Consider the following 24015-nt stretch of genomic DNA (forward strand, 5'->3'; position numbering starts at 1 on the left):
GTGGCTATAATGTTCATGATTGATTCAAGTAAATGAAACCGATTTGATTTCAATTGTGTTTTCTAAACAATTGAACAACTCTTAACTAGTTTCATTTGAGTCATTTGAACTAGTTATGGTTAACATGAATAAGGTTGATATGAGAGTAATCATATGGGTAACCTCGGTTAACCATTTATGAACCAACATGGTGTACACGTTTAGGTACGGTTACATAAACCTAAATGAGGGTACATTTCATTTGTGTGTAACAATCTAAGATTGATCTAACGGTTGAAAGATATTAGCTTGGTTGAATCAGGTTTTTCATCTAACAGTGATATTGAATGCTTTGTTACCAAGGTAACTTGGATTGCAAACCCTGATTTGAAAACTATATAAAGGAGAACTCTAGCAACTGGGAAAACTAATCCCCATACCTCCTGTGTGTTACTAGTTGCATAACTAGAGTCGATTCTCCTTTAACCTTAGGTTTCTTCTCGAGACCCTGTAGGTTAACGACTTGAAAACTTCATTGGGATTGTGAAGCTAGACCCAACTATTATCTTTGTAGTTAAATGATCTGATCTTGTTGTTTCTATCGTGTTGAGTGCAATTGAAATAATTGGCTCGAGATTTTATATCTCTGATAGGCAAGATAGAAAAGTAATCACAAACAAACTTCGTCTCATCGTTTGTGATTCCACAATAACTTGTTTCGCTAGTCGATTAAGTTTATTGTGAGGTGATTGATAATACTAGGCTGTTTTTCGGGAATATAAGTCTGGTTTATCAATTGGTTCCTGTTCACCTTGATTTATCAAAAGACATAACAAAAATTCTTGGGTATTTCTGTGGGAGACAGATTTAATCAATCCTATAGACTTTTCTGTGTGAGACAGATTTGTCTATCAAGTCTTCGACTTTGGGTCGTATTAACTCTTAGTTGTGGGTGAGATCAGCTAAGGGAATTAAGTGCGTATTATTCTGCTGGGATCAGAGACGTAAGGAGCACAACTGTACCTTGAATCAGTGTGAGATTGATTAGGGTTCAACTACAGTCCAGTCCGAAGTTAATTGGTAGTAGGCTAGTGTCTGTAGCAGCTTAATACAATGCGGTGTTCAATCTGGACTAGGTCCCGGGGTTTTCTGCATTTGCGGTTTCCTCGTTAACAAAATTCTAGTGTCTGTGTTATTTCTTTTCCGTATTATATTTTGTTATATACTTAAATATCACAGGTTGTGCGTTAAGATCAATCAATTAGAATATCCAACCTGTGATTGTTGATTTACATTGATTGACACTTGAACATTGGTCTTTGGTACCGTTCAAGTTACTCCTCTTATTCAATCAGGCTCACAGATTTTTATTTGCCTTATTGCGGATTGAATTAAGAGTTAGAGATATTAAACTCTTTGATATACTTTAATCTAGATTGAGTCTGACTGTCTAGTTGATTCTCTAGAAAGTGTATTGGAGTAAGTCCTCTCAGATTGACAAACGAATTGTTGGGTGTGGTTTTGAGACCCCCGCATTTTCACTCCCAACTCCCACTAAATGTTTATGTTTAGCTTCAACCATTCCATTTTGCTCTGGAGTATAGGGACATGTGTATTGATGAAGAATACCAGTTGATACTAATAAGGATCCTAATTCTGTGTTTATGAACTCACCACCTCCATCTGATCTAATTATTTTGATTTTAAGATCAAAAAAGTTCTCAACTTGTAACTTGAAGTCAGCAAAAACTTGTGCAAAATCCGATTTTCTCATTAATGGAAAAATCCAACAGTACTTGCTATAGTCATCTATGATATTGCAATAGTAATTGAATCCACTATTTGACATTACAGGACTTGGTCTCCAAAGGTCCATATGTAAAAGTTGAAGTGGTTGTACTGTCATAGAAGTAGATATAGAGAAAGGAAATTTATGAGACCTTCCTAACTGACAATAGCTACACATAACAGACTGACCACGGTTAGTACCCAATTGATGACTTATTCTTTGCATAGACTGAAATGAAGGATGTCCTAAACGCATGTGAAGCAGCAAACTGGATGATGAAGCTTTAGTTGAAGCAGTAACTGAAAAGGCTGAAGCAGCAGGACTAGGTGAAGTACCAACACATGTAGAAGTTGTAACTTTAGCTGTAGAAACTAAGGGAATTGGATATAGACCACCTTTACTCTGCCATTGGAAAATTCTCTTCCCAGAGTAGAGATCCTTCACATAAAAATTATTTCCCTCAAATGTCATACTATAATGATTATTAGTAGTATCTCTGTACTTCAGGCTCATGAGAATGTCGTTAATGAATTCGTCAAAGAAGATGAAACCCATGTTGTTATCGCTTCAGAGGTGGAGAAATCCGGTCCAGTGGTTGAGACCCGCATAGTAGTTCACGAATACCTAAATGCAAGGGTTGCTTTTGATCCTCCATTCATAGAACCAGTCCCTTATCATGAACTAGTTGGTGGATTTAACATTCCCACAAGATATGCTAGCATGTATCACAAAATATGGTTGAGCTATAGTCATATCGTCGTTACCAAAGATCCCGAACGCGTTTACTTCTTGATAATGCAAGTAGGGATTATCTTGCGCGTTATATTTGATATCCGAACCAGGGATAGAAACAATGTAGGGAGACTTAGTTTCAACTTGAAATGTCTGTGACAGAGAATTAACACCATCAAGGAAACGCGCGAGAAGAATGTTCCTTTTCCTAGTGATGCTGTGACGAAGAAGGAAGCCAAACTTGCTAAGTTGACTAAAAATATGGAGTTGGAGAAAGCAGCTTTGCGAGACTTGAAAGTTGCAAAGGAGAAAAAATATTACTTTGCCGGTTTCTTTTAATTTTTCTTCCACTTTCAATAACTTGAAAATTGCTTTGATGCTAATAGTGTGTGAAAACGACTATTGTCATCCTCTAAGAAAGTTTCAATGATTGATAATCTCTTGAACTTTGAGAGATGGGAGGTTTTATTTGATTTTGATTTTTTGATTGGTTTTGGACAAGTGGATGATTGAGGATTTTATTTTGGATTTGATAGAGATTTTCTTTAAGTAAAATGAACTTTGATTAATTGCTGAATTCAAATACTGAATGCAAATAGCATACGTTTTGGAGGGATTCAAAATACAGGTGAAAGAAAATCCTAAAATGCAAATTTTAGACGCTTTGGGCGTTCGTGCCTTGAACATCTAACACCTCAAACGCTGAATGTCTCAGATGCCAAATGCTTTGATCAAATTGGGGACTGAAGGGGACTGAAGGAGTACACAGGAAAAGGTCGATTCAGAGTGCTGAAGCGCATCTTCAAGGAAAAGATCGTTTCAGGAGAATTGGGGGCTGAAGGAGTACACAGGAATCATCTCCCGATAAGGACTTTCACCCTCTTTGGAAACATGGTATGGAGGTTGGTGACGATGGACAAAGGATATCTTGTCTTTTCCACGATTATCCAAGAGGCTCTCCAAATCTTCACGAGTGGTGAAACTGGATGGCCCTTTCGCTGGTGCATTGACTATAGTGCGGACGTCATCATCCTCCAGGACATGGATTGGGAAGATTTCATGATCAGCAGCTGAGGATGCTTCCTTGGATTTTCCCTTTTCTGCCTGACGTTAGGGTTGAGTTTGTTCGAGCGACAACTTGTTTGTGAGACTCTTGAGATGAGTGCGCATCTCTTTTTATGTTGCAACCATGTCTATTTGATTCTTGGTGAGAATTTTCTGAATCTTCATGAGATCAGTTATGGTAGGTGGGTTTTCTCTGATTTCTTCAGGAGATCGGCCAAAGAGAGGATTATTTACGATGTTGGTTTGAGGAGGGATAGTATCAATAGCGCCAATGTTGGAAGCGGGAGTAGTGACTGGAGTACCACCTTCATTGTTGCTAGTTCTAGCACCATTTGGGTTAGGATTTGTAACTGTACCTGACCTAAAATCAACCATTTTGTCAATTGGGATTGTAACTGAGAGATTAATCTCCCACTGTGGTCGCCAATCTGTTGATGGGTGAAAATGATTCGCTAGTTTTTTAGGAAAGTGGAGACTCGAGCGTGTGGGAGGAGGCTCTTCGACCGAGCAAATTGCCAAAACCTTTTTCAAACAGATGCACTTCACGTGAGTGCTTTGAGTTAGAGAGATCAATCTATAGTACTCCGGCCTAAACCAAGAGAATGGCCATTACAGAGTCAATTTGGTCACAAAGAGGGATGATGGTCGATCTAAAGGAGGGAAGCTGAGAAGTGTGTGTGATATCAATGATGATCTAGGATTGTGAATGTGTTCAGATATTTCTGCAAGTGAACTGTTGAGTTCGAGTAAGTTCTGATTGAATTTTGCGTTGTTGAGAGTTCTTGTTCAGATGAGAATTCTTGGTTGTTCAATCGTATATTCAGAGACTTATTTATATTGCAAGAATAGTAGACACATTGATCCCAGTAAGTGTAACAGTTGCTGGAGTGAAAGAGTAGAAAAGTGGGAAATCGTGGTTAAACCAGTTCCATGCCGTGCAGAGACTTGGTTGATTGAAAATCCACTACTTTGATAACTCCCTCAACTGCTTGCACGACTTACTCACATTTCTCATCGTGGGTGTACACACGTGTCGTAGACCTCCAGACCAAAACCCTAGTGAATATCCTCCCAGGTGACGTGATTGATGTCTCACGAATGTGGAGTCTGCAAGGAAGACATGTATTTAATTGGTCAGTTGTTGACTTGAGTAGACGATGATTCTTAGCCTTGATGAGTCGGGCATAATGAACGGATGTGGTATGCTCTGAGACTCATGGATTGAGCATAAGGTGTTTGCTGAGACATAATGATGGAGAGACGTTGAGTCTTGATGAATTGTAATATATCATTTTACTAGTCGAGGTAATAATGATATTTTGATAATTTGTCCCGAGCGTTCGATAAGATTGCTCTATCAAGGACTTATTTTGATATGTCGAGTATTCGACAGGAAATCAAAGATACTGTTGAATTATACAGAATGCTCATTTCTGATCTAATTCATTAATGATCGAATGACAAAGTAAGAATCAGAAATATTGGATGGTCGTCCGTTCGAACCATGTTGCTCAGTCGAGAAAAAATGCTGGTAGCAGGACCAAACATTAAATTAGAATATTGATTGCTGGATCAATAGAATTCTCAAATCTTGATAGTTGAATCAACATGAAGAATATTGCTCGGTCGATCAATTGATAGTTAAATCAATGAGTTTTGAACCCAGTTGATTGTGTATTTGATAGCTTAAGGAATTTAGTGTTAATAGATGAGCAAAATAAATATTGCTAGTTTAAGCCAATATTGCTCGTTTGAGCAATATTGCTCGATTCATGAATTACTGGTAGCGCGACCAAATAAAATATTAATTAAAATACTGGTAGCTGGACCGAATATTATATAATTAATTAGGATGTCGATTGCTGGATCGACATAAAATTATTAGTGTTTAAACCTGCTCAGAATTATGGTTTGCAGAGCATTTGGTTTGAAACCCTAATTTTGATCAATTGTTTATAAATTGATGATTTACTCAAAATCAACCAATGAGTGAAAAAGGGACCGACTACATGGGATGATGGCCGTCCATGTAGCTCCCAGGTGTCGGAATGAGCATGCACCAAAGTCCTTTGTAGACCAGTTGGTGAAAGGATGATTAAATGCTCGTTTAATTATTATTAAAATAGTGCTCGTCTGAGCATTAGGTAGTAAAACCTAATTATGGAGAGAGGGACCGTATAATGACCCGTCCTTCCACCGATATTATCCCCACTTAGCCACTGCGGTTATCCGGCAGTGTGGGGTTTTCAACGGGCATCGCTGCGGTCATCCGACATCAACTTCCCGGATGGTCACCCATTCCTGGATTACTCCCTTTTCTGCCAACTCTGGAGCCAATTGTGTTGAAAAGGCCTCGGTGTGAGGAAAGGACAATCCATTACTTATATTACATTCGACTAACCACTGCCGAATATCGGGTATTACAATACCACCACCTCAAATTGGAGACGTCCTCGGCTCCGGAATATATCCAAGCCCAGATCTCCGACGTTCCATGCCCCTATGAGAAGCACCTGGAACAAATCCGTCCAGCGTGCCTTCCCACCCTCGGCAGGTGACCCGTCGTCGGCTCTGATACCATTTGTAATGACCCGTCCTTCCACCGATACTATCCCCACTTAGCCACTGCGGTTATCCGGCAGTTTGGGGTTTTCAACGGGCATCGCTGCGGTCATCCGACAGCAACTTCTCGGATGGTCACCCATCCCTGGATTGCTCCCGCCCGAGCACGCTTAACTGCAGAGTTTTCTGCCAACTCTGGAGCCAATTGTGCTGAAATGGCCTCGGTGTTAGGAAAGGACAATCCATTACTTATATTCCATTCGGCCAACCATTGCCGAATATCGGGGTATTACACACCGACCAAGGGGTATGAAACCGGCCCTTGGTGGTCGTGGGACCAACTGATGGTCGATTGATCAAATTCCAATTTGTTTGGAAAGAGTTTGAGCCCAATAAGAATTATGTAAGATTAATTAGGTCAAAGTCATAATAGAGTGTGGGACCGGCTTATGTAAGCCTAGGGGCCGACCTTGGTCGATCAAGGTGGAATGCCCGTGTCATCATATTGCTCGTGACCCAAAATATGAGAATTTTGATATTTTTCTGATGCGCGTCCGAGCAATATTTTGGATTTTCAGAAGAGTTTGATCTTGACTGAAACTCTCGATTTTGCTTGAATGAGCAAGTATAACTTTGCCCGTGCGACCAATATTTTGAGAATATTAAAATAATGGTACTTTAATATTTTCCGTGAAAAGCCCGGATAGTGGTGTGACCATTTGATTTTTTGGCTTTTGATAGTTTGAGCAATATTTGAGAAATATGAAAAAAAAAGGTTTTTTGCTCAAACGAGGGAGTTTCATGAGATGAGAGAAGAAGTAATAATAATAAAATAAGGAATTAGGAAGGTGTGGGACCAGCCACGGCCAAGGCATGGCCAGCCGGCCCGTGTTCCCAGTCCCGTGCGCTTCCCTATTTTATATTATTATTTTCATCATGTGAGGAAATATGGAGAAACTAAGAGTTTTGCTCAAACGAGGAAGTTTGCTCAAACAAGGAGTTTTCATGAGACAAGGAAAATAATAAAATTGGTAAAAATAAAATAAAAGGAGAGGCGGGATCGGCCGGCCGGTGGGGCCCGTCCCGTGCGCCTCTTGTCTATTTTATTTTATATTATTTTCCTTCCCTATTTTTCATAGGTTTCCTCCTTCGTCCATATTTTTGAATGCTCGTTTATGCATTTTGGTGCTCACTTATGCATATTTGGGTGCTCGTTCGTGCATTATTGTTAAGTACACTTGCACCATTTTTTCGGGGCTTACTTTGTGCTGGCTCAAATGCCCGAAAATTGATTATCTATTACTAATCCATGTAATTCAGCTGAGAATAAGCCATGAGACTGAGTAATGAGATAGATTGAATATATTTTACTAATTCATGGAATCTAGCTGAGAATAAGCCATGAAACATAATAATGAGATAGAATAGATTATTTTCTAGGAATTCAATTGATGAATGTTGTGCTAGAATTAATCTATCAATTGCTCTATACTAGCATGCAATATGTGTAGGAGCGTTTATTCGAGAATCGAGGTATGAGATGGTAGAGACATCATACTCTTTCTGAATATCAGTTTTCTATAGCCAGGGAAGAACATCGCGACATCCTGAAGACGTTAGCGCTCTATACTAGCATGCAATATGGCTAGGAGCCGTCCAATCATTGAGATTCTATACATGTGCATTCTATATAGTCAGGGAACATTGCGACATCCTGAAGACGTTAACGCTTTATACTAGCATGCAATATGTCTAGGAGCCGTCCAATAACTATCGATTTTATATAGAAGTGTTGATGAATATGTGAAGTGTCGAAAGCTAAGTTGAGAGGCTTTACGAATCACATATTCATGCCTGCTCTGAGAGGATATACGCTCAGTCAGAGATTATGACATGAGCCTTCACGTCTGAATACTAAAATATAAATTTAACATACGTGTCTGAAGCCGTGTCAAAATTATGCAAAATTATGATTTTACGATTTTAGCCATTGTCGAAAATCCACCATCAACAGCTTGCCATGCGGAGCACTTTTCCCGTCTCTTTATGAATAGATAAAGATAAACTAGGTTGAGTTATATTTTTATTCCACCACCTTTACTCTCTTTACTGCCAGAACAAAACCCTAATCGATATCCCCACTCCATTTGTGTGAAGCTGACCCAACCTTTGTGATGATGTGTTGATAGAGACAGAAATATTCTCTTTAGTCGAGTTGGCCAAGATAGATATATATTCTTTGATTTGTGAGAATGAATAGGATGAGTCACGTTAAAAGGCATCGAATGCCTCAGAAATCGTGTGTAGAGTGTGAGAGGAGATGAGATTGGGATCCCTCTCTCCATGGCCGGCTATGTCACGTGGAGACCGTATTGTTTGCTTGTGGGTTCTTTGTTGAGCATGTGAAGCTCAATGGAGCTTATCCACTTTTTTTGGATAGATATGTACAGTTCAGACCCAATTTACTAGTTGTGAGTGTATTTGAGACGTTTTCCTTGAAACCGAAGCCGCATATTTTCCAACAATTATGAAGTTGTGTTAGAAAGTCCTGGTATATCGATGGACTTTGCTGAATGCAGGCGGATGGACCAGTTGACGTTCAGTTGGTCGGAGAACAAGTACGGTCCTAGTGTTGTACGTGTTTGAAGGGGTAGCCTGAACTGGTGTGGTGATGATTAATTGGGTGAGATGCTGGTACCATTCGAGAATGTGAGTTTGGATCTGTAATGTGAGAGTTTGAACTGGACTGGGCCTTGGCAAACTACTAGGTATTAATTATACTTTTGCAAAGCATATAGGGAGTTTGATCGATAGAGAGAAAGAGAGGCCGGCTGGAGTTTTATCTTGGAAGGTTGTGGATACAAAGCCGAGAACCAGAAAGGAGAGGAGGCGAAAAAGTGAAAAGAAGGGTTTGTGATTCTTGTGATTTCATTTCCATTTTGATTTGCTAGTGATTCTCTTTGATTTGTTTATGGCTTTTGAGAAATCCATGTCTAGCTAAATTTGAGTAACTAGGGTTTATGTTGAAACCACTTAAGAGTATTAGGCTATTTTCAATTGAATAATATTTAGAAAAAGACTATTATGATTTGAATAAATTAATTTCATGATCTTGTTTATTGATTAATCGAAATATGGGTTGTCACTTCACCGGTTTTGTATAACCTTTATGCATAATTGTTAGGATCGAAAATATATTTGTCTACTTATTTGATATTTCATGCTTGGGTTAAATCCTTTGATTGGGTATGCTTAGAATAGCTAGGTATTATTTGAGGACCTAAATTTAGTTTTGTATAATTTTCTCGCTAATGATGCATGCTTTGGTTTAGACTTTTGATGTGTGATGCTTAGAGTGTCCCAGTGATATTTGCGAATCTAATAAATATAATAGGTGTTTTCGATAGAATAAACGATAAATAATAATTCTTGAATTATGTTTCATTTCGGTAATTAAATAAAAATAGTGGTGGATACCAATGTAGTCAATATCGGCCGTATCGGCCGATATATCGGGGATATTTCGGATATCGGCCCAAAACGATACGATAAGAAGGATATCGGGGATACAATATTCGTCCGATAATATCGGCCGTATCGGTCGAATATCGGCCGTTTCGGTCAAATATCGGCCGTATCGGTCGATACGAAATTTTCCTACATTTCCTGATGAGACGGTATTGGTCGTTTTCTATAAAGTTTAAGGGTAATTTTGGCGAAGAAAGTCTTCCAGGTGGTAGTAGAGGTGCATGTAGCTCTCGAAGCAAGTCTACTAAAATTACTCTTTTGTTTTTTTGATAAAATTGATGTTATCTATTATATCTTATCCGAAAATGTGTGGAGAAATGTTTAATATAAAATTATAGTCTCTAAATCTAGAACCGATATTTCAACGATAATATCCCCGATATAAAATCGTACCAGTGTATCGGTCCCGGCCGAGATGAACCGATATCCGATATTAACTACATTGGTGGATACTATAAACCCTAGTTACCAACTTTCCCATTGATTTTATTTTATTTCAGTAACTTTATTATTTTGTTTTATATTTCTTATTATAAAAATCCCAAAAATCATTTCTTGTTAGTTCATTAGAGATATTGATTCCACCGCTCCATGTGGGTTCGACCAGTACTTGCCTCTGTCTACTAGTTAGACACCGTGCGATTGCGGTTATTTACATGTAGGTATCCAGAAAGCCTATCACTGAGGCTGTCTCAGATTTGGCCGATGCAATTGAGCCCGTATGAGATTTGGTTGACGCGTCTGACCCCGTCTGATATTTGTCCCGTATAATTGAGTCTCTCCGAAGTTATCTGGGACATGTTCGGGAGAGAAAGGAATACTTGCACGCCTAATATTTTCTCTTCTAGACTTCAGCTCACTTGTCTTTGACCAACGTATCTTACAGAGATGTGCTAGGAGTCAATTGTGTCTGTATAATGGGACCGACATGACCAGTGTATCTCGAAAGGATGTTATAGGAGTTTGTGGAAACGGTCCGGAGGTAGAATAACCAACATATCTCACGGGGATTTCCTAGGAATTATTCGGAAGCCTCAGTAAGTCGATTTAGAGCCAGAGTAGACATGACCAGTGTATCTCGCGATGATGTACTAGGAATCAGTCCTTGATCTCAACTAGGGTGAGTCGTGCTTACATGAGACATGTATGTCTTCGCTCTGGCCCATAAGTCCATCGGGGACGTTTTTATGCATCTACAAAGCCTACATGACTAGCAGTATCACGTCGAGGATGTATACTCGGAATCATGGCATCACAACCAGCTACGTCTCGCGAAGACAGCTGAAATTATGGTTGTTCTGGTTCATATATAAGTCTGTCGGGGATATTTTACGCCCTACAAAACTTATGTGAACAGCAGTATCTCGTCGAGGATATGCGCTAGGAATCATGGCATCACGACCAACAGTGTCTCGCGGGGACTATACTAGAAATCGTGGTTGTGGGGTGCCTTGAGGACCAAGGGCTTAGTTTTTGAGCTTGTCTTTTGGCGATGAGGATCAAATTTGTCTTCAGAGCTTTTTTTTACGTCCAATCCTCTCATTTTAGTCTTGCTGAACTTTTGAAGACGACTTGTTAGCTCAGAATGATGATTCATTCTCTAGTTATGGAATACCATTTTGCCCATGGTCTTGAAATGACACTTTTTCCCTTTATCCAATTTTTACCATCTATAAGTATTAAGGAGATAAAAATTAATTTGTTTAATTTGGTTTCTCTTCATCTTTAACCTCCCAATATTTTTAAGAAAGACATATCTTGATTTTCGGTGTTTATCTTCATCTCATACAACAAATTAAATAAAAAAGTTCAAATCAAACTGATAATATAGGCCGAAACAGAAACTTTGTGATTCAAATTGAAAAATACCAACAAAAAAAAAATATTATCAAGAGATTTTGCGTGAGATTTCAGTGATTTAAAATTGTATACACCTTATTTTGTGATTTATTTTTTGGTTTCATTTGAAATTAGATTTCAGAGATCAGATTTTGAAGAAGTACGTGTTGGATTGATATAAGTTGAAAGCTTAATTCACCAATTTATTTGGATTCAAGTTGAGGTTTATCATATACAAAGTTGAAAATTAATGAATTAGTTAACGAATCTCATTACAAATTTCTTTTAAAAAAAATGAGATAACTTATTGCTACTTAACTCTACTATTGTCGTCAACTTGAGAAAGTTGACTCCATTTTTAAAGCCAACTTAAGCAAGTTGATTTTACCTATGTAGCTAACTTACGAAAGTAGACACCATCGTATCCGTTGTTCATTGTTGGAATAAACAATACCAACAAAAGAAAGAGACGACGACATGGAGGAAGAATTAGAATAATATGTTACAACAATGCTCAGTTGAACCTACAAGAATTGGTATGTCAAGTATGTTCTTATATTTTGGATACTAAAAATATTTATTGATTTGGAGTCTGCTAAATTCAGCTTCAGACTAGATTAGATTTAGGTATTTAAGTTATAGAATTCACTCACGTTACCCTTGAAGATTGAAGATTGAAAAACACACGAAACATCATTTAAGAACTTCGTCGAAGGTAAGTAACGAAGGCAAATGTTCCTTTTAGATTCTTTCGACTTTTATCTATCCGTCGTACTAAAGTCAAAAGGATTTAATACTGAACAACATACAAACAAGGTTCTTTCCACGGACTAGCAAATGACTAAGTGAGGTTTTGAAGTAAAATCTCTCGCTTGTCAAAATTCGAAATCATAACCAAAAATAAAGTCTAGTTAGTAAAATCTAGTGAGTTATGAAAGTATAGGTTCACAAATCTACTATTTGACTTCGCGAACCTAATTCAAGTAGAATTTTACTGAAGACTTTTCTCTCTAACTAGGCTCACGAACCTACTCACTTGATAATCTCACGAACCTAAAGTCTAGTAGTTTCTACGGTAAGCTTTTTCTTTAACTTGAGTTCATGAACCTAAGCTAAGAAAATTATGCTTAAGATATTTTATAATTTGAGTTTGCGAACCTAAGCTAAGGAAATTCTTATTAGAAACTCTTGTCAGTTTGAGTTCGCGAATCAACTTTTTTGAGTTACAAACCTAAGTTAAGAGATTTTTACCTAAATGGTTTTTTCCTATAGGTTCGAAACCTAACCTTTAGAGTTAGCAAACCTAAAGTGCAATTCAACCAAGATTTATTTTTGGCAATTGTTGCATTTTCCATCTTTGTGTTAAAGCAACATTTTACACGTTTTTGGTTGGTATCTTCGGCGTAATTTCAAGGGGTAAAAACTTAATATTTTCTACTATGATGATGAGTGCCAAATATTGTATATATTTATCCCTTTTTGTTGGCATTTTAACTCATCTTTTATGCATTAATTCTACATTTTATCCCATATTCTGTATTTTCATTGTTTTCAAGAATAAATATTTTTATTAATTAATTTTGCATTTTTAGGTAATAAATAAAGTTCGGATGAGTCGCGGAGCGAAAAGAGCAGAAAAGTAGTGAAAAGCCGGGAGAAATTACGCAAGGAAGCTGCGAAGAATGGTGCGCACAACCTCATTTTCTACACACAAAAGCGCCTCCGTTCTCAGCCATCAGATCATTTCTCAGAAGCATCCGACGGTCGCTCCTTCATAGATCATCAAAATCTGATGTCCCTACCGAGCACCACAGCGCTGAAATTCCAAGCCTTCAGATTAGATGGTAGTTGAATCCAACGGTCGCTCCTATGCCTGTGCATCAACTCCCGATGATTCCGCCTTACACTACAGTACCTAACTCCATCTGGTGCCGTTAACTTCGTTGCACCTCAGAATCCGACGGTCGCTTCACACATCCTTCCATCTATCCGTTCGATTCCACTCAGATCCAATGATCCAACATCTCAGATTCTCCAACATCTAAATTTGATATCCCGCCTCACACAGTAGCAGCCTATACCTATACCCTGAACCCGACCCATTCTTCTCCTCTTTCTTTCTTCTCCTCCACCCGACAGTAGCTCTGCAACTGCAACTGCACCTCCCCTCTCTGCCATGCCGTTGTCGCTTACACCACCATCACCTCCACAGTTCTGCTACCACCACCAGTTCCATCACTGCCACTACCATCCCCAACACCCTAGCCTAGCTATTTTCTTCATCTCACAACCTCTGAAACCCTAGGTTTTGGGGTGAGTAAAATAGCTAGAAATTAGGGGACAATAGGAGAAGGAAAAGCATCAGAGAAACATCAAGAAGCATGGGTCGAGCAGAGGAAGCTAAATTTTGGGTAATAATTTAAACCCTAATTGTACTGTGTATTGATTGTTTTTGGGGAAAATGGGTGTAAACCCTAATTTGATTATTTGGGTATAAAAGGGGATGTGTATGAGATGTTAAAACTTGTTCTTGGGTCATCCGAGATACCCCCTAATTGGGTTAATTTCGTGTTTAATTTTAGTTTCCATTTCAAAGCAATTTCAAGTTCAATTTCAATTTCTGTTCATGTTCTAATTCACCACTAGGGTGAAGATGAAACCCTTAGCCTTAATGCTAGGATGTGTGCTTATTGCTACTGATGTATGATAATATCACTGTGTAGGATACAATTTTTGCTGATGAACAACATGTTGCTTTCACCTAGAATGTCAAGCATCCTAGGTAGTTAGAATTCCCCTATGTATGTTCACTTACTCTCAATTGCTTGTTACTGTGTTTTGATTAGTTGTTCTTTAAGCAGACAACTAATGCTTGCCTTGATTGAGTGATTGGAGGTAATTTATCCACTTAAAGAAGCTGAGTAGTGCAATAGTTAACATGATAGTATGGGCTGAGAGGTGAATTCTCAAACCCTAGTTTCCCATTCATCTGATTCACCATCTCTTCATTGCTGTTCAGAAATCTTAATCACAATCTTTACTTGTTCACACACTCACTGCCCATTATTCATCTTGCCTCACTGTCAGTTGCTGTTGCTTCAACTGTCAGTGTTGAACTTGCTTCAACTGTCACTTTTGTTGTTCTTGTTTAAAGTCTCATGATTAGTAATTTGCCCTGGTTAGTGTAATCAGTTAGAAATTGGTTACAATAAGAAAAATAGCACTTGCACCCCCTTGTCCCTGTGGAACTGACCTGTGCTTGCCCTGTGTTGCTTGCCGACACTGTGCACTTGCAGTTAGAATTTTTAGGACCATTTCTAGTCCCAACAAGTTTTTGGCGCCGCTGCCGGGGACTCGGTTGCGGCGCAATTGCTCTTTCTTTCTTTTGGGTTGTTACTGAACTCTGCTTGCTGTAACTCCTATGCTTGCTTGCTGATTTTGCTTGCTGTAACTCCTGTTGAGTTGTTGCTAAGTCTGCCACTGAAGCTGCTGTGAAGCTGCTGCTGTGAAGCTGCAGTTGCTACTGGTGTTGCTGCTGTTGCTGATGCTCTTGTGCTGCTGTGGTGCTCCTGCTGGTGCCAGGCCAAGAACCCTGTGAGCTGTTGCACCTGTTGCTGAACCAAAGCTGCTGCACCTGGTGCCAGGCCAACTGACCCTGTGCACTTGCAGCTTTGCTGATCCAAAGCCCAACTGGGCTGTAAACTGCAGAGGTGAACCAAAGCCCAACTGGGCCTCAGAAAAGCCAAAGCTTAGGATGATCCAAAGCCCAACTGGGCTTTTGCAACCAAACTGAGCAGCTGGGCTGTGCTTAAGCAAGTAAGCCTAAACCCATTAAGAGAACCCAACCTGTGGGCTTCCATTTTTAATTTGTGGGCTTGTAATAATTTTTTCCATTTTTCTGTTGGGCTTGTAATCTTAATTACTTGTGGGCTTGTTTGTTTAATTGCTTGTGGGTTTGTGATGTTAGACTGATTTGGGCCTGTAGTTTTAAATTAGAAAAACTGAACTTTTGAAAGTCCAACTGGGCCTCCGACCAAACAAGCAACAGTTAGGCTATTTCAAAAGCTACATTGGGCTTCAGTTTGCATACACATTGAGGGCTTAGTTCACCTTCCCTTGGAAACACAATTTCTCCCACCAATGTGGGCTTGCTCCCAACACTAAAACCAAAATTCTTGCTCCCAACACAAAAACCAAAATTTTTCTTTTTCCCATTAAAACCAAATGTCTCCCGCCAAAACCAAATTTTTCCCAACAAAACCAAATTTTTCCAAAAAGTCCAATCCCTTAAAAACCAAATTTTGAGCTTTGTAAACTCTTTACTTAGCCTTTGAGCCCAATCATGTATAGATCTTTTTCTACAGTTGGGGAATACAACAAATCCCTTAGAGAACTTGCGTGTGGACATACTTCACGTTATGAACCTCCCATAGACCATGATGTCAATAGTCATAGGAATTATTATGGACATTTTCAAAGTCCCGAGCCTCAATACATGAACCCTAATGACTATTCACACATGCATCATTCGCCACAACGTGAAAATGAACATTTTGCTAGTGCCTCACTCACACAATCATCACTGATCGATCAATTAGAAGCTCGAATCGCAGCTTTAGAAATGCAATCACATGAGGAATCTGTCACATCTAATTTTCTTAGGCAACCTGAAATCTATGCATGTCCTGCATGTGGTAGTTTAGACCACCCTGTTGAGAATTGTCATATTTTGCATAATTTTAGGCAATCTAGAGAAAATCCAAGGTATGAAATGCCCATAAATTGTGAGAATGGTAGTCATTGGGAACATAATCAATCCTTTGAGGGTTGCGATCAATCTTTTATAAACCCTAATGACCATGCACACATGTACCAATCACCACAATTTGAACATGAAGAATTTTGTACTCCCATGAATTTAGACTCCACCACAGAAGCTTTCAGACTCAGTGAGCAAAACTTCGATAGATCTACATCACGAATTCAGGCATATTTAGATCAGATTTTGCTTCACCTACAAAAGGAGGAAATTCATGAGGAAATGTATGTTGTCCCTAATGAAGTGTCTAGTCCCATTCATGTAAATGATGTTGAATATGAACCTAATTTAGAGGAACATGAATCGACTAACGACACCACCACTTTTAATGAGGACCAATATGCATGCTACCATGATGATGATTATGATGATGTGTTAGAAGAACATGAAAATATTGTGGAACCTGTTGGTTCAATAACATATGGCTTCTCGCCCTCGACCTTCATGAATGTTGTTTTTTCTAATACTCATTGTAATTCATATGATTTTGATATTGACATGGGATTCGTACAATTATTCTGTGAAGATGAGCATGACATAGGAATAGTAGAATCTTCTGTAGACACTAATGTTATTATGCATGAAAATATAAGTGATGTGTCTGATTCTCTACCTAGGTCACATTGTGATATTTCTCCTGATTTGCCGATGCATGAGAATGAATCTGTTGATGATGTTGATGACTCTGATTGTGATCTTGCCAATTTGTTTGATGATTGTGAGCATGATGTGACATGTGTAGATGATTTAGGAGATTTTGATTTGATTGATAATGACGCACCTATTCTCCTACATGAGTCACAATCTGTTGGCCTTCCACCCAACCTAGATTTGGTTTGTACCAATATTGTAAAACCAATTTTTCTGAAAATTCCTAATCTAGGTTTGGAACTGTGTGCTTCCCAAGTCCTCTTGGACTATTTTGCTTCTAAGTATAATACATCTGAGGAACCACAGTTGGAATTAGCATGTTTGCCCGTCCCTAGCAAAGTTCATTTCGAGCTAGACCTTGTGCATGATGAACCCCCAAAACTGCGAGATTTTGTTTCCAAAATTATATCTTCTGTAAAATCCAGGTTTGGGGGTAGCTCATTTTGTTTCACAGCTTCACTTGCATGCCTACCATATTATTATTGTGTGAAGCTGTTGAAACCTCTACACTTTGTCTTTTGGGTTGATCCTCAACTCTTTAGATTGTTAGTGTATGGTGAATTTTTGTATATAATCCAGTAGATAAAATTTCTTAAAACCCTTTTTGTTCCTTTTGTATATATTTTGCTAATCCAATATGATCTCGGCTGAAATATGTTGGATTTTTTTTTCCTTGAATAACGGAGTTTTAATCGAGCTTTCGCCGTACAATCGGGTATTCTCTCTCCTTTTACTCTATTCAGCATGTCCCTTTCCATATGTTGCATTTTAATTCTTTCCATATTTTGAAACATTGAGGACAATGTTTAGTTTAGGTTTGGGGGTATAGAGTAGATACCATGATAATTGGACATAATTGAAAACGAACTCCTTCTTCTTTTTGAAAAAATTGAAAAATTCCAAAAAAAAAAAATTGAAAAATCAAAATTGAAAAAAATTAAAAAATTGAAAAAAAATCATAAAAATGGAGCTCATTTACCTTGAAATGTTGACTCTTGTGCAAATATGTATTTTTATTAGGAGTCTTAGTCTAGATATTTAGGCACCCTGATTCTAGCACAATTCACATAGTGATAAGAAATTTGCACGCGCACGATCTACCAATACATGTATGGCCTCGATCTTCAAGGTGTTGGATAGGAAGTTACGATTGCCAATCACTTTAGAATACTGAACGAAACTTGACTAGCTTGTTCTTTGGTTGGTTGGGATAGAAGGTGGAGGTTACATTAAGAAAGACAACCATCGAATTTAACTGGGTGCATCAAAAAGGGCTACCTCTTGCAAAGTGTCATGTAATTTTTTATTTCCTTTTGTATTTTTATCAAAGATGTTTCCTTATACAGTTCAAAAAAAAAAAAAAAAAAAAAAAAAAATCAGAAAAATACCAAAAAAATCAAGTATTTATCAATTCCATCATCTCTTGTTCCAAAAAATAAAAAGAGATTTGTCAATGTAAATAAGAGTCATGTAAAGAGTTCTTTTGTTGTTTTTTGTAATAAGCAAGGAGGGTGTATGCCATTGATGTACAACGCGAGTAATTGTGAAATACCTCCAACTCATTCACAATTCTCGTAAAGTCCGGACAGCTAGCTAGATTTCGACCTCAGTTCTTAGCCTGAGAAACTATCTCTTGGTGATTAGTAGTCATAACTTCAGATCTTTCTTTACACATGTGTAGATACACTTTACACTCTTATCACATGTCTTTTTTTGTTATCAGTGCTAGGATTGTGCCTTCGATAGCTAGATTGACATCTCCATTTTGCTGTGAGCTTAAACTGTTTTGCACATGTCACGTTTGATGGAATCTGAGCTTATATTTTGTCCTTAGGTTTTGTAGGCACACCTCTGGTAAACCTTCACGAGACTTCAACTCGTCCACTAGGGACACTTAGTGGTTTAAAAGGCTTAGTGCATACGCTAAATGCATTCGAGAGACCAGCGACAGTGGTATAGGTAGGATTTCCTTAGTTTTGTTTTACTTGAGGACAAGTAAAATTCAGGTTTGGGGGTATTTGATGAGTGCCAAATATTGTATATATTTATCCCTTTTTGTTGGCATTTTAACTCATCTTTTATGCATTAATTCTACATTTTATCCCATATTCTGTATTTTCATTGTTTTCAAGAATAAATATTTTTATTAATTAATTTTGCATTTTTAGGTAATAAATAAAGTTCGGATGAGTCGCGGAGCGAAAAGAGCAGAAAAGTAGTGAAAAGCCGGGAGAAATTACGCAAGGAAGCTGCGAAGAATGGTGCGCACAACCTCATTTTCTACACACAAAAGCGCCTCCGTTCTCAGCCATCAGATCATTTCTCAGAAGCATCCGACGGTCGCTCCTTCATAGATCATCAAAATCTGATGTCCCTACCGAGCACCACAGCGCTGAAATTCCAAGCCTTCAGATTAGATGGTAGTTGAATCCAACGGTCGCTCCTATGCCTGTGCATCAACTCCCGATGATTCCGCCTTACACTACAGTACCTAACTCCATCTGGTGCCGTTAACTTCGTTGCACCTCAGAATCCGACGGTCGCTTCACACATCCTTCCATCTATCCGTTCGATTCCACTCAGATCCAATGATCCAACATCTCAGATTCTCCAACATCTAAATTTGATATCCCGCCTCACACAGTAGCAGCCTATACCTATACCCTGAACCCGACCCATTCTTCTCCTCTTTCTTTCTTCTCCTCCACCCGACAGTAGCTCTGCAACTGCAACTGCACCTCCCCTCTCTGCCATGCCGTTGTCGCTTACACCACCATCACCTCCACAGTTCTGCTACCACCACCAGTTCCATCACTGCCACTACCATCCCCAACACCCTAGCCTAGCTATTTTCTTCATCTCACAACCTCTGAAACCCTAGGTTTTGGGGTGAGTAAAATAGCTAGAAATTAGGGGACAATAGGAGAAGGAAAAGCATCAGAGAAACATCAAGAAGCATGGGTCGAGCAGAGGAAGCTAAATTTTGGGTAATAATTTAAACCCTAATTGTACTGTGTATTGATTGTTTTTGGGGAAAATGGGTGTAAACCCTAATTTGATTATTTGGGTATAAAAGGGGATGTGTATGAGATGTTAAAACTTGTTCTTGGGTCATCCGAGATACCCCCTAATTGGGTTAATTTCGTGTTTAATTTTAGTTTCCATTTCAAAGCAATTTCAAGTTCAATTTCAATTTCTGTTCATGTTCTAATTCACCACTAGGGTGAAGATGAAACCCTTAGCCTTAATGCTAGGATGTGTGCTTATTGCTACTGATGTATGATAATATCACTGTGTAGGATACAATTTTTGCTGATGAACAACATGTTGCTTTCACCTAGAATGTCAAGCATCCTAGGTAGTTAGAATTCCCCTATGTATGTTCACTTACTCTCAATTGCTTGTTACTGTGTTTTGATTAGTTGTTCTTTAAGCAGACAACTAATGCTTGCCTTGATTGAGTGATTGGAGGTAATTTATCCACTTAAAGAAGCTGAGTAGTGCAATAGTTAACATGATAGTATGGGCTGAGAGGTGAATTCTCAAACCCTAGTTTCCCATTCATCTGATTCACCATCTCTTCATTGCTGTTCAGAAATCTTAATCACAATCTTTACTTGTTCACACACTCACTGCCCATTATTCATCTTGCCTCACTGTCAGTTGCTGTTGCTTCAACTGTCAGTGTTGAACTTGCTTCAACTGTCACTTTTGTTGTTCTTGTTTAAAGTCTCATGATTAGTAATTTGCCCTGGTTAGTGTAATCAGTTAGAAATTGGTTACAATAAGAAAAATAGCACTTGCACCCCCTTGTCCCTGTGGAACTGACCTGTGCTTGCCCTGTGTTGCTTGCCGACACTGTGCACTTGCAGTTAGAATTTTTAGGACCATTTCTAGTCCCAACATATGAGTAAATCAAACTTGAAAGACAATTTTATATATTAATGTATTTATTCGCAACTTGTTACGTAAACCTAACTACAGCAATCTAGAATCTATCCAAGGAAGTAGTTACTTATAGTGACTACTAGCTAGGCACACCTTTCTACATGCTTCTAAACTTAGGAAAGACTCTCAATAAAAGTTATGTTCTAACAAAGAAAAACAAACAAACTAGTTTTATATCTAAAGAAAAAACTTATTCTGAGCACCATTGAGATTATTTGAATTGTAAGAAACTCTTTACTTCAACCTTAAGCATCTTGATCATTCATTATAAATAGAGGAAATTATGCAACATACGTCTTAATCCCTTACATGTTGTGTATTTGATGTATAAGAAGTCATCCAAGACTTTGAAAGACTTCAATTCAGAACCATGATGTACAAGTTAAAATATTATCTTGATAGTTTTATTTCATGTAATCTTTGGTTTGATTGAATAATATTTCTTGTCTATTCCAAAGTCTTTCTAATATGCGATAAGGTCATTCAAAAATTATTGATCAAAACAAAGAATCGATAGAACTTCAATCTACTATTGAATAACGATACTAGTTTGGTTTAAATTTTTATATTAGTCTTTGAGAGATTCTATATCTCTACTAGATTCAAATACCGCTCTATTTGAAACCAAAATTTGGAAAATAAATAGAGTATAACGAAGAGACATAGTACCTGTAGTATATGAATTGTTGTATGAAAAAACATGACCTCGATATATCAAATGCAGTAAGAAAAATATTTCTTCTAATTTAGTAATTACCAAACTATCAATCAAAATTTTTAGAAAACTCCACAAAAATATGAGTACAATGAAACTGAAAAATATTAATCAAAACTAAATTCAAAGAAACTAAAACAAACTTACATGTGAACTGAAGATTCTACTTTCGTGTATGAATTGATACACCGAGAAGATGCAAAATGTAAAAGAAACTGGGAGTTAGTTTTGATCATGGAATTCTGCGAAGTGGGGTTAGGCGGTTAATGGAAGTCTGGAGAAGTGGGTTAAATTATTGGTGTATTGTTGTGTAAAAATATGCTTGTTGTTATTTGTGTGGGGCCAAAATCAATTAGAGAGCTCTATTTCATAATACTATCACCACAGTATCCACATCAGATTTTGTGGGGCCAGAATGAAGGGGAATTGAATATTGTGTTTCAATTATGATCTAGTTAGATAAGTCAATAGATTTATCTACCTATTCTGGGACGTTAATGGTATTCAATGCATCCAAAAATTGAGTTCTTTTTCTAACAATCACATACAAAGTGGGTATTTGAGTTTTTTATTAACACAAGTAAGGTTTTTCCGTTTGTTTGATGCATTATTATCTTCATCTGGGGGTAATTCTTCATTTTCTTCTACAAAATCATAATCTAGGGTTTCACAAAAACAAAACTCTAATTTCCATCACACATAAATTATACAATCAATTCAATTGATCCTAACAAATAATTAACACTAATTGATCAAGGGAAAATTAGCCATTATGATAAAATGGTGGATAAGGGGTTTTGGATTTTTACTTTATAAAGTGGATAAGGAGTTTTAGATTTTACTTTTTCAATAACCCTTTTTGTTTTATTAGTAGCCTAAATTATATTCGGCCGTCCCTAAAAAAATGCAGGGTTTACAAAGAGATAGAATATTAATCATAAGATCAGTTCAAAATATGAATTCAAATTTCAAACCATAACATTAAAAGAAAAAAAATTCTCGTAAAAGAGGCATGCCTCAAATATATTGATAGTAATTCTCCGATTCAAGACCAAAATCGATTACATGAGTGACGCGAGAATTTCCTGTAGTTATACAAATCTTAAACAGACAACAGAGACATTCAAATGACTTAGCATCATAGTTGCAGGACATAATCTGAAAAGGAAACCTAACCATGCCGATCTGATTCCAAAGTATCAGGACAAGTTCAAATGGCCTGGTTTGTATCAAAAGAAACTCATCCAAACCACGTAACAATTCTACTAACAGTTAAAATGATAGGATCAAAATATCTAATCACTTCCCAAGGGTTTTGTTTTCAAAATCATAGTGAAGATGACAAAGGCTTAAAATGATCCATAGATCCAACCATTTGTCAATGATTTTGTCAATGTAGCAGTATCACAGGAAACAAAGGTACTAATTGCAGTAATATAGGTAATATGAATAACCTAAATCGGTTATCTTACAGTGGAATCGGTCTGGATCATCATACAAATCAGTCTTTTGGAACTTGTTGATTCTGGTGTATGTGGCGTCATAATATCTGCTGGTATCCGAGTCTTAAGAGGTGTTTTTACTGAGTAATTCTGAATCTGAACGAGAGGAGACTTGAGGTTTTTTATACTTGTTGTGGTAGTTACAGTTGAGGCAGTCTTTGATGTTGTTGCTGCCCAAAACTTGGTTGATATTGGTATCATTTTAATAATAAGTAAATGCATGTTCTCTTTATCAACAAATCAATAACAAGTATTGAAAGCACTTCAATCAGAAAAAACTCAATCTGAAAGGATCCCTAGAAAAGTGCTAGAAACCAAATCAAATCAAAAAACTTGAACTAATTATATTTAAAAGACTAAATCCTATCGAAGAAAACCAAAAGGGGCCGATAAATCAAACCCAAATAGGAGAAATCAGATAGAAGGTAAATAACATGAAAAATTAATCTAACCCTAGAAAACGAAATAAAAAGAAAGAAAACTTGATTGATTGAAAGAATGATTGAAGAAGAAGATGATAGAAAGAGTCAGAAAGGAGATCGGCTCAGATCCGCTCCCACGAGAGCAGATCTGAGCCGGGTACGTTCAGGTTTTTTTGGTTTCTCTTATCTCATGAAAGAGAAAGAGAACTTTCGATTTTTCTAAAAGTTCAAAGTAGAGTGGATTCTATATTTTTTAAAAGAAAATTTATCTACTATATAAAAGAAAGAAAATGATAGTAAGCACAAAATCTCAGCAATACATCAACTGAACAACCACAACATTAGAGAACTAGTTGGTATTATTGTAGTACAGTACCAAACTTCCGAGGACCGAATTCTTTAACAATAAAAAAATAAATTCTTTAAGAATAAAAATAAATAAAATACTAGTACAAAACTAGCAT

This window comes from Papaver somniferum, chromosome 3 (genome assembly GCF_003573695.1).
Source record: "Papaver somniferum cultivar HN1 chromosome 3, ASM357369v1, whole genome shotgun sequence".
Lineage (NCBI taxonomy): Eukaryota > Viridiplantae > Streptophyta > Magnoliopsida > Ranunculales > Papaveraceae > Papaver > Papaver somniferum.